This window comes from Physeter macrocephalus, chromosome 16 (genome assembly GCF_002837175.3).
Source record: "Physeter macrocephalus isolate SW-GA chromosome 16, ASM283717v5, whole genome shotgun sequence".
Lineage (NCBI taxonomy): Eukaryota > Metazoa > Chordata > Mammalia > Artiodactyla > Physeteridae > Physeter > Physeter macrocephalus.
In genome coordinates this window covers 54,600,433-54,616,798 of record NC_041229.1, presented here as the reverse complement: position 1 = coordinate 54,616,798, position 16,366 = coordinate 54,600,433, and the positions used below count along the sequence as shown (strand labels likewise).

Sequence of the window (16,366 nt, the reverse complement as noted above, 5' to 3'; positions counted from 1 at the left end):
TTGTGACCACCTAGAGGGGTGGGATAGGGAGGGTGGGAGGGAGGGAGATGCAAGAGGGAAGAGATATGGGAACATATGTATATGTATAACTGATTCACTTTGTTGTAAAGCAGAAACTAACACACCATTGTAAAGCAATTATACTCCAATAAAGATGTTTTAAAAAAAAAAAGATAAGAGATAACAAGTGTCCGCAAGGATGTAGAGAAAAAGCAACCCTTAGTACACTGTTGGTAGGAATGTAAATTGGTACAGCCACTATGGAAAACAGTGTGAAGGTTTCTCAAGAAATTAAAAACAGGACTACTGCATGACCCAGCAAGCAATTCTACTTCTGGGTATCCATACAAAAAAAAAAGAAAAAAAAAAAAAAGAAATCACTAACTTGAAAAGGTATCTGCACCCCCATGTTCATGATCTACTTCTGGGTATCCAAACAAAAAAAAAAAAAAAAAAAAGAAATCACTAACTTGAAAAGGTATCTGCACCCCCATGTTCATTATTCATAATAGCAAAAGTATGGAATCAACCCAAATGACAACTGACAGATGAATAAAGAAAATGTGGTTATGTATGTATGTATATATATATATATATACACATACATACATAACCACATTTTCTTTATATATATACATTTTTTTCTTTATATATATATTTATATATATTTATATATTTTCTTTATATATATATATATACACACACACACATATATATATATATACAAAATGGAGTATAATTTAGCCGTAGAAAAGAAGGAAATCCTGTCATTTGTGGCAACATGGATGGACCTTGAGGGCATTATGCTAAGTTAAATAAAACAGAGAGAGACAAATACTGCATGGTATTATTTATATCTGCAATCTTAAATTAAAAAAAAAAAGGCAAGCTCAGACAGAAAGTAGAAAAGTGGTTGCTAGGGGCTCAGGGGTGGAAGAAATAGGGAGTGGTTTGGCAAAAGTGTACAATAAGAAAAAAGGTTAACATATGATTTATATCACTTATATGTGGAATCTAAAAAAAAAAACTCAGAAGAGATTGGTGATTGCCAGGGGCAGGGGGTTAGGAGTGGAGGAAATGGGTGATGCTGGTCAAAGAATATAAACGTCCAATTAGAAGATGAATAAATTCTGGGGATCTAATGTAAAAAATAAATAAAATTTAGGGGGGTTAATTTTTTTCAGCTTTATTGAGGTATAAAGCCATAAAATTTAAGATATTTAAAGTGTACTTGATATACGTGGTGACCTGATACACATATACAACCTATCTCTTAAATTGCAAAAATTTCCTAGCAGTAGTCTACAACAACTTATATTTACTTTAAGATGTAAGACTGATGGGAGAGATGGGAGTTGAGGATAGGAATGAATCCTGAATGTGGTACAGAGCATTCCACAGGGAAGGGGAGGTGGCACACTGGGGCTCTGGTGCCCTGAAGCCTTATTACTTTACAAGCTACTGTTGGTCACTTAGCTGATTCAGAGCTGTCTCCGTGTGTGTAAGTGTGTGCTGACCACTTCTGGAAATAGAAGAACCAGGACCTTTTCATCTTAAGAAGTAAAACCCACCTATTGCATTTATTTCTAGGTACCCTCTCTACCTGCGTCTGTGTGAACAATGCAGCTGAATAAATATTAGAATCGACACTCAGCTCTTAGATAATTTTCCATCTTCAGGCACCTGACTTTGTGACATAGGGCTCTCTGGGGCCCTAGAAACTCTCTCAAAGTCTCAGTTTCTTCCATGACTTCAGGACAAAAGTTTGCAGATTCCAACTGGGGAGCTACGCCTTCCTCAAGTATCTCCCAGGCTTAACCCTGGTGCCTTTCTAAATAAAACTCTATGATTGAAACAAACCATTTCTGACCTTAATCCTTCTCTGAGCAAATAATGTTCCACTGTAGCAGTAAAAAATACAAAATCAAGTCCAGCAGTTTAATATCTAGAATGCATACCCCTGTATTAAAACCCCTATACCTATTCACCATGCCTGCGCTCTACAGAAATTTCGCACTTTATTTTTGTTAGAACCTTCAACTTTACTGCACCCTGAACTGAAAGAGCTTTCCATAAACCGGAATATAACATAATTTATTAATCCCAACCAAATCCAAACCTATATACTTTCTAAAATATCAACATAGAGTGAAATTACACCAGAAAATTTCTCTAAAAGGATTATAAGTAGAGATTATTTGTAAGCAGTCCTTGGTTTATAATAGCTCCAAGTTTCATCAGGAATGTTACCTAGCTATTTCAGATGCACAACTGTTTTGTAAGCTTCTGGAAGGCAGAGACAGAAAAGATGCATGGTACAGTGCAAAATAAACAGGATTTAGAATCTGAAGATATGAGTTCAAACTCCTGGCATCACTCACTAGCTGTGTGACCCCAATGAGTCACTTAACCTCTGTAAGCCTTAGTTTCCTCATCTGTAAAATGGAACAAACTCTACCTACCTCACATGGTTATGGAGAGGAAAAAATAAGGCAAGGTACATATGTTTTTAAAAAAGCATTATGTACAAATATGAACTTTATCTTCTAATTGTTTGGGACGTGGGCTTCTCATCACCCCTGTATTTGGGCATAATTCAGTGCAAAAGACCAGAGTAGGTAACTAAAATGATCTCCTGATGTCTATGTAAGACAGTGTCTTAATGGTCAGTAAAACCACACACTCTAAGAAAAGTTAGGTATGGCACCCATATATAAAACTCATAACTTTGAAAAAATAGCTTTCTAACTCAGTCACTAAGGGTGCTTAGTGAACACCACCACCTCTCATGTGTACCTGCAGTCCTGGATGTAGGTCCTTGCTATTATTCTCCCCCAAAGGAATCAGAACTCTTGGAAGGGAGTTGATTCCATGTTGTGGAACAAAAAAAATTAGGATAGGTCTCAATGTGCTGTTTATTCAATATTAAAAGCAAGGGTTCTTTAAAATACACAAAGAAAATGTCAAGGATATTTAAAGTCAAAGGGACTAGATTTAAAGGCACTCCCAATGGCCAAGTTGTAACATTTTAGGATTAAAAGTTGAGGCTGTGAAAATATGAGTTCATAATATCCAAAGGATTAAAGTGCACAAAAGTTTTTTTATACAAAAGGAAGGTGACTATAATAGGGTTTTTGTGTGTTTTTTGGTATTTTTATTGATTCTGATAAGAAGGGCAGTCAATACAGGGGACTTTCTTCTATTACACAATATAGCTGATATAAAGTATAGATGTGTGCCTGTTTCTATCTGCATAAGCAGAGAAAGAATCTACACAGGGAACTATGAATGAGGAGGAATTACAGGAAAAAGTAGAAGTTACAGAAAGACTAGGAAGGACTGATCAGCACTGGTGGTCACACATAATAGCTCACAAAAGGGGGGCTGTCTAACAGTTAAAAAGCATTGGGGGTCACAAATACTCACCAAGTATTGGGTTGGCCAAAAAGTTAGTTCAGTTTTAAGTAAAAATAAAAGACTCATTTTCACCAAGAATTTTACTGAACAATGTATTCACTAACCGAACGAACTTTTTGGCCAGCCCAATAGAATGAGGGTCCAACATAATGTTCCCAGATAATACTTAAGCTTGCGGAGCAGAGCTGACTTCATGAACTCCTATTCTCTCATCTTCTAGCAGTGGTTCCCAGACTTTAGCATGCATCAGGATTACCCAGAGGACACGCTGAGATGCAGCTGCCTGGGACCCATCCCCCAGAGTTTCTGATCTAGAAGGCTGAGGTTGGGGTGGGGTCTGAGAACTTGCATTTCTAACAACTTATCAAAAGATGCTGGTTGATGCTGCTGGGTCTGGAACCACACTCTGAGGACCACTTTCCTATATGCATCACTAATCGCAGTGATGTGTTTACTGAAGCCTAAGCAGTAGGTTCTGAATAATGGTAACATTCAGGTCACTATCGCATAATGACTGGACAGTGTTTTATAACCCTGGCCAAGCAAGAGACTAAAATTCCCTCCTTTCAAAGGAAGAAATTAGATTATAAGAAGATAAAACCTAAGTGAAAGCATGAACTAAAAGTCGTATTGATGTAGCAACTGAAGTTTATCTAGAAAGATGAAGCTCGGCCTCATAACCAGTGGCAGGGATCTAAAACACCGAGGAAACCAAGCCATGGACCCCAACCAAGGATCAGTTAGTTTAGAACTGGATAGCAGGACTTTGCCAATTTGAAAAAGTGCTCCTTTTTACTTTTTGTTCTGGTCACGTGGTTTCCTGGTTATTTCCCTGGAAAAGGTTATTTGCCTGGGAAAGTCAAAATTATAACTTAAATCTTGGGATGATATCAAAATAAGTGCAGCATGCAAATAAGTACAAAAATAATGAAGAAATTAATTAAGCCCAAGGTGTTGATGTTTTAGAATAAGATGAAGCATAAGTATACAAAGAAGGTTTTTAACCACTGTATTTGTATATGTCTTAATTACTATTTAAGGGTTTTGATGTATTCAAGAGAATCAGCCAAATTAAACTTGTAACGGCAATTATATTAAGACAATTTAAACAAATCTGTAAGTAACAAGTAATGTTTAATGTCATCTATTAGGATGATGTTATTCCTCTTTAGGCACAAAAGCCTCTTGAAACTTCCAAATACCTGAGAGATTGCTCACCTCAGCTAGAAATTCGACTATCAGGAAAGGTTTCAGAAAGATGCTCCAGAGGAGGTAAAGTAGTTTACTATCTCTTACACTGCTGATTTAAAGGTGGAATGCTGTCATCCCCAAAGAATTCAACTGCAAGATTGAACATACACTGTGCAAAGTGGGGAAGAAAGTAAAATTTATTGAGCATCTACTTAGTACCAATCCAATCTCAGCACCTGACTCACTGTGCACGCTCAATAACCACTATCTGTAATCCTAATGCAGACAGACAGTGTTAAAAAGGATAAAGAATTGTAATAATTATGGAACACAGAAAAGAGACCGATTTACTGTACCTTGAGAAAGGAGTCAAAGAATATGCCAGGGTGAAAAGGCAGGAAGAGATTCTGTATTTTAAGCATAAGGAGGCATCTAAATACATGGCATCTTCTGGACATGGCAAGTTCTTATGTATGATTACAGGAAAGGAAGTAGGGGGAGAGGTCATCACAAATGAGGCTGCAGAGAAAGGTTCAAGATCGGATCATGGATAGCCTTGAATGTAGCCACACCAAGGAGCGTGGACTTATCATCCAGGTGATGGGAAGAAACAGGATCAGATCTAGGTTTTAAGAAAATCTAATCGAGCTACGTACAACATGAAAAGTCTTACAAACATGAAATTGAGGGAAGAAAGCAAGGTTGAAAATGTGATTTCATTTAAAGTTCAAAACTAGACAAAATTAACCATAGTGCTTAAGGATACACATGGTAAAGCTATAAATGAAAGCAAGGAAGTGATTACCACAGAAGTCATTATATACCTGGAAGGGGGGACAGGGGTGGAGTAAGAAGGATATGATTGGGAAGGGACACACAGGGTTTTCTGAGGTGCAGTCATTTTTTTGGCCTGGGTGGTAATAATATGGGTGTTTCCTTCATTGAACTGTATGCTATATACATTTCTTTGCATTGCATTATATTTCACAATAAAATGTTGTAGAATATATAATTGGAAGTATCTGGAAGGATGATGAGGTGGGCAGAGTCTGGAGACAAGGAGAGAAATCAAGAGTTGGTCACAATAGAACAGGCAAGGGAAGAGAGCTTGAGTAAGGTCATTGGTAGTGGGACAGAGAGAAAAAGAAAAGGGTATTGAGAATTACTTAGAAGTTAGGTTTCAGTGACCCATTAGAAATAGAAAGGAAAGGAGAGGAACGAATCGTGACTGTAAGATTTTTTAAGTTTTAAGCTTGGGAAGCCGGATGTTAGGCAGGAAAAACACAAAGAGCAGGAGACTCATGCAACAAAAAAAATCTGAGATACGATTCACATGACATGTGAATTCACTCTTTAAAGTGTACAAACTGTCATCCCCAAAGTGTACAATTCAGTGACTTTTAGTATGTTTACAAGGTTGTGCAACTATCACCGTTATCTAATTCCAGACTATGTTCACCACCCAAAAAGAAACCCCATAGTCATTTACTCATTAACAGTCACTCCCCATTCCCTGAGCATCCTTGCCCCTCAACCCTCATGTGATTTTAAGAGAATAAAAACCTGTTTTGTGGGTTAAAACTGTCTTGACAGAGTAACAGTGACATTCAATTGGTCTCAGCAGCCCAATCCCCAAAGAGACCTTGTATCAGAGCCTTAATTTGTCTCTCCACAAAGATGGGAGCTCTGGAGAAGTTGAGGAACCTTCTTTTCTCAAGATGTAGAGGGGAACATCCCCAGTCCTAGTTCCACCTTGGGAAGAGACTGAAGTCAGGAGGGATCAAGGTGGCAGAGACAGGTGTCAGGTTATAGTGGCTTTCAGCCAGTGGCAGTATCGCACCCTCCAGGGTGTGGAAAGGTGTGTGTGTGTGTGAGGTGGGGGGTAAGTCGTCACAATGATTGGGGAGCACTCCATGCATCAGAGGGCAGGGGACAGGGATATTAACCTCAAACAAGGCATGGGGCAGTCCTGCATAACCAAGAATTGTCCCTCCCAAAATTCCAATAGAGTTCCACCTCTCTTCTGAGAAGCAATAGGGGCAGAATTCCTATTATTTCTGAAGTACAAAAGCCAAAATGGAGAGTTAGGATCTGCAGTTGGGAATCAGGCCCAGGCCTGAGAATGTGTGGTTAAGAATAGCTTAGAGAACAGAAGATTTAAATTAGCTCACAGTGAAAAGAGAGTATTAACAGAAACCCAGATATTAATAGTGATGAGTTTCAGTTAGCTGATGAGGACCGTGGCCCAGGACTTGTAGCATGCAACCATCACTTCTCTTGAGTCTTGTGCTACGTGTTATAGCTGCAGCTTCAGGTACAGGAAAGGGTAAAGGACATATTCAGTGGTACAAACCATCAGAAAGAGTACCTGCAGGGGTATGCCCTATAGTCCATCTTAAAAAATTAAGAAGGCTCATTAGGGAGCTCTCTATATAAGCACAAACTTTGTCTCTCTCTACACTGATTTTGTAATGAAACTCTTCCATTGGTCATCCCTTTAATTCCAGCACTGAAGACCCTGTTAAAATTGGCACTTTGCTTTCATACATGCATTATATGTGAAGCTCTGGGAAGCATAGGCGGCAGCAGGAGACAGTCCTTAGAGTAAAAGCGCCTCTATTCCAGTGGTGAACACAACTCAATAAAATACACATTCACCTGTGTAACATATTGCAACAGGAACAATTTAATAGCTGAAAGTAAGTTTTGGGGTCAGCTTTGCTACTTATGAACTGCATGAACTTGGGATCTTTCATATCACCAAGCTTCAACTCTAAAATGAAGATGATAAGCCAGACAGCGTTGTTGTGAGAACCAGAAGTGAAAGGCTGGTTTTTTTCTTTCCCTAAATAAAGAATATAAACGTTATAAACTTTCCTATAAAGTTCTGTTAGAGTATAGAAGTGGGAAAGTTTATATTTGATATGAGAACAGTTTAACAAAGGAGGAAGCGTTTGAACTAGGCTTCAAACACATGATTAAGATAGCAAATGTATTACACTAAAAGTAATAATTTATGCAACATCTTCACTGAGCTACTGCTTTGTGCCAGGCCTGGGCCAGGCAGTGGGTGTTAATGACTTGGTGCTGGTTATTGTATTGCTTTTATATTACCTCAATACATTTGTTTATTCATTACTCCTTTCCACAAATACCTAAGATGCAATTAGTTTACCAGAGTAGCCAGACACCTAGAAAGTGTGAGACACCTGGACTCAGGGAGAGGTGGTAACCAGACAGGGGATGGTAGGTCCTGAGAGAGGTTCCTACCAGAAGCTCAGGCCAGCTTGGGCAAAGGCTGGACATCTGAGACCCTGAGATGGGGTGGGAGACACAAGGAAGGAGGCATAGGTGAGTTCTACTGACAGTTATATCTAACAAATAATGCTGTGCAGTTCTGGAGCTATTGACAGAAATCAGCTTCATGCCTTGCTGCAAATGACTAAGAATACGGACTTCCCTCCCAACTCCAGGCTTGGAAACAATTCTTTTTCCACGTCTATGTCACAAGGCAGGACATTATGTAAGATGCCCTGAATCCAATGAATGCTACAATCAACTGAATGCCCCCTGGTGTTTAATGTAAGCTCTGAGCCAGGGTGTCCTATGAAGGAAGAGGAAAAGGTGGAGGAAGAAGAGAAGGAGGAGGAGGAAAGGGGGAAAGGATAAATTATTTCCCTATAATTCTTCAATAATAAAATACAGGAAGGCCAGCCTCAGCGGCTGAGGAGAGCAGGAGGAGGTCGCGGGGGCGGGGGCGGTGGGCGGGGGGAGATGCTGCCCTTTGGTGTAAATTGCAGTTGATGAGGGATAGTTTCTCAGACTCAAGTTAGAAGTGAGAGTTCAGATAAGTGAGGCCGTCATTGCTGCTTTGAACACCTCAGAAGGGGAGAATGGATTTATCAGGAGTGAAAAAGAAGAGCTTGTTAGGAGTCAAAGAAAATAATAACAAGTCCAGCACTAGGGCTCCTGCTCCTACCAAATGCAATGACCGCTCTGATGAGAAGTCCAAGGATCGCTCTAAAGGTAAAGGAGTCAAGCGAGAAGGGTGGTGGTGGCGATAAAACTCGAAAGAGGCGCAGCGCTTCCAGTGGTAGCAGCAGCACCAGGTCTCGGTCCAGCTCGACCTGCAGCTCAGGCTCCAGCAGCGGCTGCAGCTCATCTTCAGCATCGAGCCGCTCAGGAAGTTCCAGCACATCCCGCAGCTCCAGCTCCGGCAGCTCCCCTGGCTCTCCGAGTCCTTCTCCACGCAGGCATGACAACAGGCGGCGTTCCCGCTCCAAATCCAAACCACCCCAAGAAGATGAAAAGGAAAGGAAAAGGCAGAGCTGTCCCCTAAACCCACCAAAGAACACACTGGGAGCCTCACCAGGAATGTGACCAAGATCACTTCATGGAGATATTCTCCACCTATGGGAAAATTAGAATGATTGACGTGCCTGTAGAAAGGATGCACCCCCATCTGCCTAAAGGCTATGCATATGTGGAGTTTGAGAATCCAGATGAAGCTAAGAAGGCGCTGAAGCATATGGACGGAGGACAAGTTGATGTCCGGGAGGACCACTGCCACTGCTGTGCTGGCCCCCTGGCCTAGGCTACCCCCAGGCAAGTCGGCCCTCCCAGGAGAATGCTGCCACTGTCCCCCATGTGGCGCAGGTCACCCCGACGGTTGAGGAGAAGGTCACGTTCCCCTCGGCGGCGCATGCAGGTCCCCCGCCCGCTGCCATCACAGGAGCCACTCCAGCTCCAACTCCTCCTGAGAAGCAGGGCCACTGAAGCTCCGCCCCTGGGAGTTCATCCCATCCAACTCACCTTTGTCACTTTTCTAGCCGAAGGAGGATCAGTAGGAAAGACATCCCTCACTCAGGGGCAGGTTTCAAAGGTGAAGGCAGCAATTGAGACGTTTCCCCTGGCGGCAGAGTTCTGGCTGCAGGAGCGTTGTTGGTTTGGGGTCATGCCTATAAAGATGCCCTCCAGTTTTCTGGCTAGACAGCTCCCACGTTTCTAGTTCCTGAGAGTCAGTTTAGTGGCAAAGCCAGCAGGGATGAGCAGGGGGCTCCAGGCGGTGGTTCAGCCCCAGCCTGGGAGCACGTTTCTCCATTCCACAGATGACCTGAGGCCAATCTGGTAGCCTGGTCATGCCCTAACCTGTTGGCCTGCAGAGTCCCTCAGGAAAGGGCATGCTTTTATGTAGCTGTCACTCCTGTTAGCCTGGCTCTGCTCTCCTGCTTGAGTCCTCTTCGGACCTCTAGGGTCAAATACCCCATTATCTGCCCAAAATGGTTCTTTTCACATGTATTCATGCACGCGCATGCGCACACGCACACCCCACGTCTCCCTTTCTCTCTCTGAAATTGGTGATCGAGTTGGGAGCCAGCTCTGCTAGGTCATCACAGAACCCCCTGTTGTACTGGTATTCATGGTGGTCTTGCAGGTTACCTTGGCAACACGCACATTGCTTTTTTGGCTTTTACTGTATAGTCGGTACTGTAAATTTTCTGTTTTGAGTTTTATAACTTTGTAGCATTTTAAATAATGTTGTGTTTGTGCTTTATTGGAAAATATGGGAAAAGCAAGAGGGAGATTATTTTGCGCTTTTTCCAAGCTGTGTGCTGTTTAGTGTAAGAATAATAATTAAATACATTTACTCTATGCCAGGCACTGAACTATGCACTTTATATATATTTCATCCTTACCCATCCTATGAGTAGTTACTACTGTTATCCCATTTTACAGATGAAGAAACTGGGGCTTGAAGCAGCTAAGTAACTTAACCATAGATAAAAAGCTATGAGGTACCAAAGCGAGGACTTCTGACTTTGTCTTCTGGGTTATTCTTGCTAACCAAGGCTTCTTCTCTTAAACTCAGACCTGCCTTACATCTCTCAGCTAGGGATTTCTGCAACTTTTTAGGTCTGAAGTATTAAGACTCTCAACAAGGGTGGTAGAAGCAGGAACTAAAAATAACGTGTTATTACATAATACACTGTTTTATGTTGAATCTTATAACTAGAGAACCTTTGAGTGGTGACCTATCAGAAAAACTGGGTTCAATCATTAGTCTGCTATTTATTGTGTGATCCCAGGAAAGTTCCATGACCTCTCTAAGACTCATGAAGAAAGTATCACCTGCTCTGTTTTGTTTTCTTTTTTTAAGGTTTTCAAAATAACATTTATCTCTCAAAAGTTAACATGTGCATAACAGGAAAACAAAAACCCAAGAAGCAAAAAACAAAGTCCAAGAAGCAAAAAACAAAGTCATCCATCATCACAAGCAGTTTACCATTTGATGTGCCCTTCTAGGTCTCGTTTGTGTATTTAAACACAACTAAGCATCGATTTTTATGTAATTAAGATCATACAGTTATGTATCTTGCTTTTTCACACATCATGAATATTTACCATTTCAAAGTCCCAAAGCTATGAGTATTTTGATAACCCAAAATACAAGACACCAACTCAATCTGGAAGGAAAAAAAAATGTAATCCTTTCTTGGCGACAAACACTTCAGAAAAGACAAAAATGGCAACAGGCCTCTAGATAAAGATACTGGCAGAGCTCAGGAAGTTCCAGCACATCCCGCAGCTCCAGCTCCGGCAGCTCCCCTGGCTCTCCGAGTCCTTCTCCACGCAGGCATGACAACAGGCGGCGTTCCCGCTCCAAATCCAAACCACCCCAAGAAGATGAAAAGGAAAGGAAAAGGCAGAGCTGTCCCCTAAACCCACCAAAGAACACACTGGGAGCCTCACCAGGAATGTGACCAAGATCACTTCATGGAGATATTCTCCACCTATGGGAAAATTAGAATGATTGACGTGCCTGTAGAAAGGATGCACCCCCATCTGCCTAAAGGCTATGCATATGTGGAGTTTGAGAATCCAGATGAAGCTAAGAAGGCGCTGAAGCATATGGACGGAGGACAAGTTGATGTCCGGGAGGACCACTGCCACTGCTGTGCTGGCCCCCTGGCCTAGGCTACCCCCAGGCAAGTCGGCCCTCCCAGGAGAATGCTGCCACTGTCCCCCATGTGGCGCAGGTCACCCCGACGGTTGAGGAGAAGGTCACGTTCCCCTCGGCGGCGCATGCAGGTCCCCCGCCCGCTGCCATCACAGGAGCCACTCCAGCTCCAACTCCTCCTGAGAAGCAGGGCCACTGAAGCTCCGCCCCTGGGAGTTCATCCCATCCAACTCACCTTTGTCACTTTTCTAGCCGAAGGAGGATCAGTAGGAAAGACATCCCTCACTCAGGGGCAGGTTTCAAAGGTGAAGGCAGCAATTGAGACGTTTCCCCTGGCGGCAGAGTTCTGGCTGCAGGAGCGTTGTTGGTTTGGGGTCATGCCTATAAAGATGCCCTCCAGTTTTCTGGCTAGACAGCTCCCACGTTTCTAGTTCCTGAGAGTCAGTTTAGTGGCAAAGCCAGCAGGGATGAGCAGGGGGCTCCAGGCGGTGGTTCAGCCCCAGCCTGGGAGCACGTTTCTCCATTCCACAGATGACCTGAGGCCAATCTGGTAGCCTGGTCATGCCCTAACCTGTTGGCCTGCAGAGTCCCTCAGGAAAGGGCATGCTTTTATGTAGCTGTCACTCCTGTTAGCCTGGCTCTGCTCTCCTGCTTGAGTCCTCTTCGGACCTCTAGGGTCAAATACCCCATTATCTGCCCAAAATGGTTCTTTTCACATGTATTCATGCACGCGCATGCGCACACGCACACCCCACGTCTCCCTTTCTCTCTCTGAAATTGGTGATCGAGTTGGGAGCCAGCTCCGCTAGGTCATCACAGAACCCCCTGTTGTACTGGTATTCATGGTGGTCTTGCAGGTTACCTTGGCAACACGCACATTGCTTTTTTGGCTTTTACTGTATAGTCGGTACTGTAAATTTTCTGTTTTGAGTTTTATAACTTTGTAGCATTTTAAATAATGTTGTGTTTGTGCTTTATTGGAAAATATGGGAAAAGCAAGAGGGAGATTATTTTGCGCTTTTTCCAAGCTGTGTGCTGTTTAGTGTAAGAATAATAATTAAATACATTTACTCTATGCCAGGCACTGAACTATGCACTTTATATATATTTCATCCTTACCCATCCTATGAGTAGTTACTACTGTTATCCCATTTTACAGATGAAGAAACTGGGGCTTGAAGCAGCTAAGTAACTTAACCATAGATAAAAAGCTATGAGGTACCAAAGCGAGGACTTCTGACTTTGTCTTCTGGGTTATTCTTGCTAACCAAGGCTTCTTCTCTTAAACTCAGACCTGCCTTACATCTCTCAGCTAGGGATTTCTGCAACTTTTTAGGTCTGAAGTATTAAGACTCTCAACAAGGGTGGTAGAAGCAGGAACTAAAAATAACGTGTTATTACATAATACACTGTTTTATGTTGAATCTTATAACTAGAGAACCTTTGAGTGGTGACCTATCAGAAAAACTGGGTTCAATCATTAGTCTGCTATTTATTGTGTGATCCCAGGAAAGTTCCATGACCTCTCTAAGACTCATGAAGAAAGTATCACCTGCTCTGTTTTGTTTTTTTTTTTAAGGTTTTTCAAAATAACATTTATCTCTCAAAAGTTAACATGTGCATAATAGGAAAACAAAAACCCAAGAAGCAAAAAACAAAGTCCAAGAAGCAAAAAACAAAGTCATCCATCATCACAAGCAGTTTACCATTTGATGTGCCCTTCTAGGTCTCGTTTGTGTATTTAAACACAACTAAGCATCCATTTTTATGTAATTAAGATCATACAGTTATGTATCTTGCTTTTTCACACATCATGAATATTTACCATTTCAAAGTCCCAAAGCTATGAGTATTTTGATAACCCAAAATACAAGACACCAACTCAATCTGGAAGGAAAAAAAAATGTAATCCTTTCTTGGCGACAAACACTTCAGAAAAGACAAAAATGGCAACAGGCCTCTAGATAAAGATACTGGCAGAGTTATGATTAAAATACTACATTCCCTTAACGTTCAATTAAAAATGAGACATAAAGCAACACAGTATCCAAAGTATAATGCTTTTAAGAGGATTCATGATCTGATCTAAACTATTAAAGTATTAGCAAGGAGGTACGTTTCCACTGAATTACTTAACAATGTATTCCTATAGTACAGCTAAGAGATGCACACACATCAATGGTTATCATCAAAATATAAAAAGGAACACGTCCACGTCCTTCCCTCCCTTTACACTTCCTCTGCCCTCTGCTGCCAACCTCATGAACACGTCCTGGTGCACATTTCTCAGATGGTTTAACAATTCCATGTCCACGATGCTACTTTTTTACCAGTTATAACAAAGATATTTACAAACTGGTTAAATTCACTAGCTCTACTTTTTATCATACATTGTCACCTCAGGACTCCTAAAAAGCCTAGATGTTGCAAAATAATGAATGAACCTTGTCCATAATAAGCATTGGTACTTTACAAAAATGCACATTTAGACCTATGGTTATAACCTAAAACTGTCTTCTAGATACGGAGATATTAGCTAAGAGCCCTTCCCTTCACCCTTCCTCTTACCCCTCCTCCAGCATATCAGCGACTAAGTACAGGACCATATCTAGCTCCAAGAGGTGGATTAACATAGACCTCCCAGAACACACAACCCTTCCTAAAAACCAACAAAAGGGCATTTATTAAGGGGTTGTTTTTACTACCTCTACTTTTAATATACTTTGGGCATTAGGACTTGCTTATTCTTTAATACACAGCAATATTAACTACAACACACAAATAGAACAATGTTTAGACAATCTGAACTTGTCTAAAGACTCATGGGCACAGATTCCTTCTCTGTACTTCCTTCCCTGTCCACTCCCCGCCTCCCCACCACCCAGTGAATACTCAGCTTACTCTCCAAGACTCAAGTTTAACAATTTCCACTCCCCCAATACAACCATTCCTATGAATTAACAGAAAAAAAAAATACTTAAAAGGTGTTACTTTTAACTCTCTACTTTCAACATATGTTGTGCACTTTTACTCATCTAGAAAGATTAGATGTTTCAAATACAGATTTAAGTTTGTCCACTATGTATACACATAGTAGCACTGAAGAAACCGCACACAAAGGCTATAGTCACAAAGTGTCTCCTAAACAGGAACACTCTGGCCTAGAAGCTTCCCCTTCTCATCTCTATCAACCCAGTGGACAAGAATAATAAGCATCTGTAATGCTTAGAGGGGATTTTAACAATTTTACTTCCTCCAGTTGTTTTCAGAAGTCTTTCCTATGAATTTTAACACAAGTGTACACAATGTATTTATCGGCTATTTTTGTCATGCCCTGGCAACCTCTTTAACATCTAGGAAGACGAACTATGCACTTTATATATATTTCATCCTTACCCATCCTATGAGTAGTTACTACTGTTATCCCATTTTACAGATGAAGAAACTGGGGCTTGAAGCAGCTAAGTAACTTAACCATAGATAAAAAGCTATGAGGTACCAAAGCGAGGACTTCTGACTTTGTCTTCTGGGTTATTCTTGCTAACCAAGGCTTCTTCTCTTAAACTCAGACCTGCCTTACATCTCTCAGCTAGGGATTTCTGCAACTTTTTAGGTCTGAAGTATTAAGACTCTCAACAAGGGTGGTAGAAGCAGGAACTAAAAATAAGGTGTTATTACATAATACACTGTTTTATGTTGAATCTTATAACTAGAGAACCTTTGAGTGGTGACCTATCAGAAAAACTGGGTTCAATCATTAGTCTGCTATTTATTGTGTGATCCCAGGAAAGTTCCATGACCTCTCTAAGACTCATGAAGAAAGTATCACCTGCTCTGTTTTGTTTTCTTTTTTTAAGGTTTTCAAAATAACATTTATCTCTCAAAAGTTAACATGTGCATAATAGGAAAACAAAAACCCAAGAAGCAAAAAACAAAGTCCAAGAAGCAAAAAACAAAGTCATCCATCATCACAAGCAGTTTACCATTTGATGTGCCCTTCTAGGTCTCGTTTGTGTATTTAAACACAACTAAGCATCCATTTTTATGTAATTAAGATCATACAGTTATGTATCTTGCTTTTTCACACATCATGAATATTTACCATTTCAAAGTCCCAAAGCTATGAGTATTTTGATAACCCAAAATACAAGACACCAACTCAATCTGGAAGGAAAAAAAAATGTAATCCTTTCTTGGCGACAAACACTTCAGAAAAGACAAAAATGGCAACAGGCCTCTAGATAAAGATACTGGCAGAGTTATGATTAAAATACTACATTCCCTTAACGTTCAATTAAAAATGAGACATAAAGCAACACAGTATCCAAAGTATAATGCTTTTAAGAGGATTCATGATCTGATCTAAACTATTAAAGTATTAGCAAGGAGGTACGTTTCCACTGAATTACTTAACAATGTATTCCTATAGTACAGCTAAGAGATGCACACACATCAATGGTTATCATCAAAATATAAAAAGGAACACGTCCACGTCCTTCCCTCCCTTTACACTTCCTCTGCCCTCTGCTGCCAACCTCATGAACACGTCCTGGTGCACATTTCTCAGATGGTTTAACAATTCCATGTCCACGATGCTACTTTTTTACCAGTTATAACAAAGATATTTACAAACTGGTTAAATTCACTAGCTCTACTTTTTATCATACATTGTCACCTCAGGACTCCTAAAAAGCCTAGATGTTGCAAAATAATGAATGAACCTTGTCCATAATAAGCATTGGTACTTTACAAAAATGCACATTTAGACCTATGGTTATAACCTAAAACTGTCTTCTAGAT

The 16,366-nt window shown here is 40.9% G+C and overlaps 1 protein-coding gene and 1 pseudogene across 2 annotated transcripts in view; one reads left to right on the top strand and one right to left on the bottom strand.

The window, feature by feature from the left end:
* Window positions 1-16,366, bottom strand: part of GAB2 (GRB2 associated binding protein 2) — a 195,239-nt gene that overhangs the window by 77,234 nt on the left and 101,639 nt on the right. The window lies entirely within an intron of this gene.
* Window positions 8,432-9,616, top strand: LOC102985172 (RNA-binding protein with serine-rich domain 1-like; annotated as a pseudogene).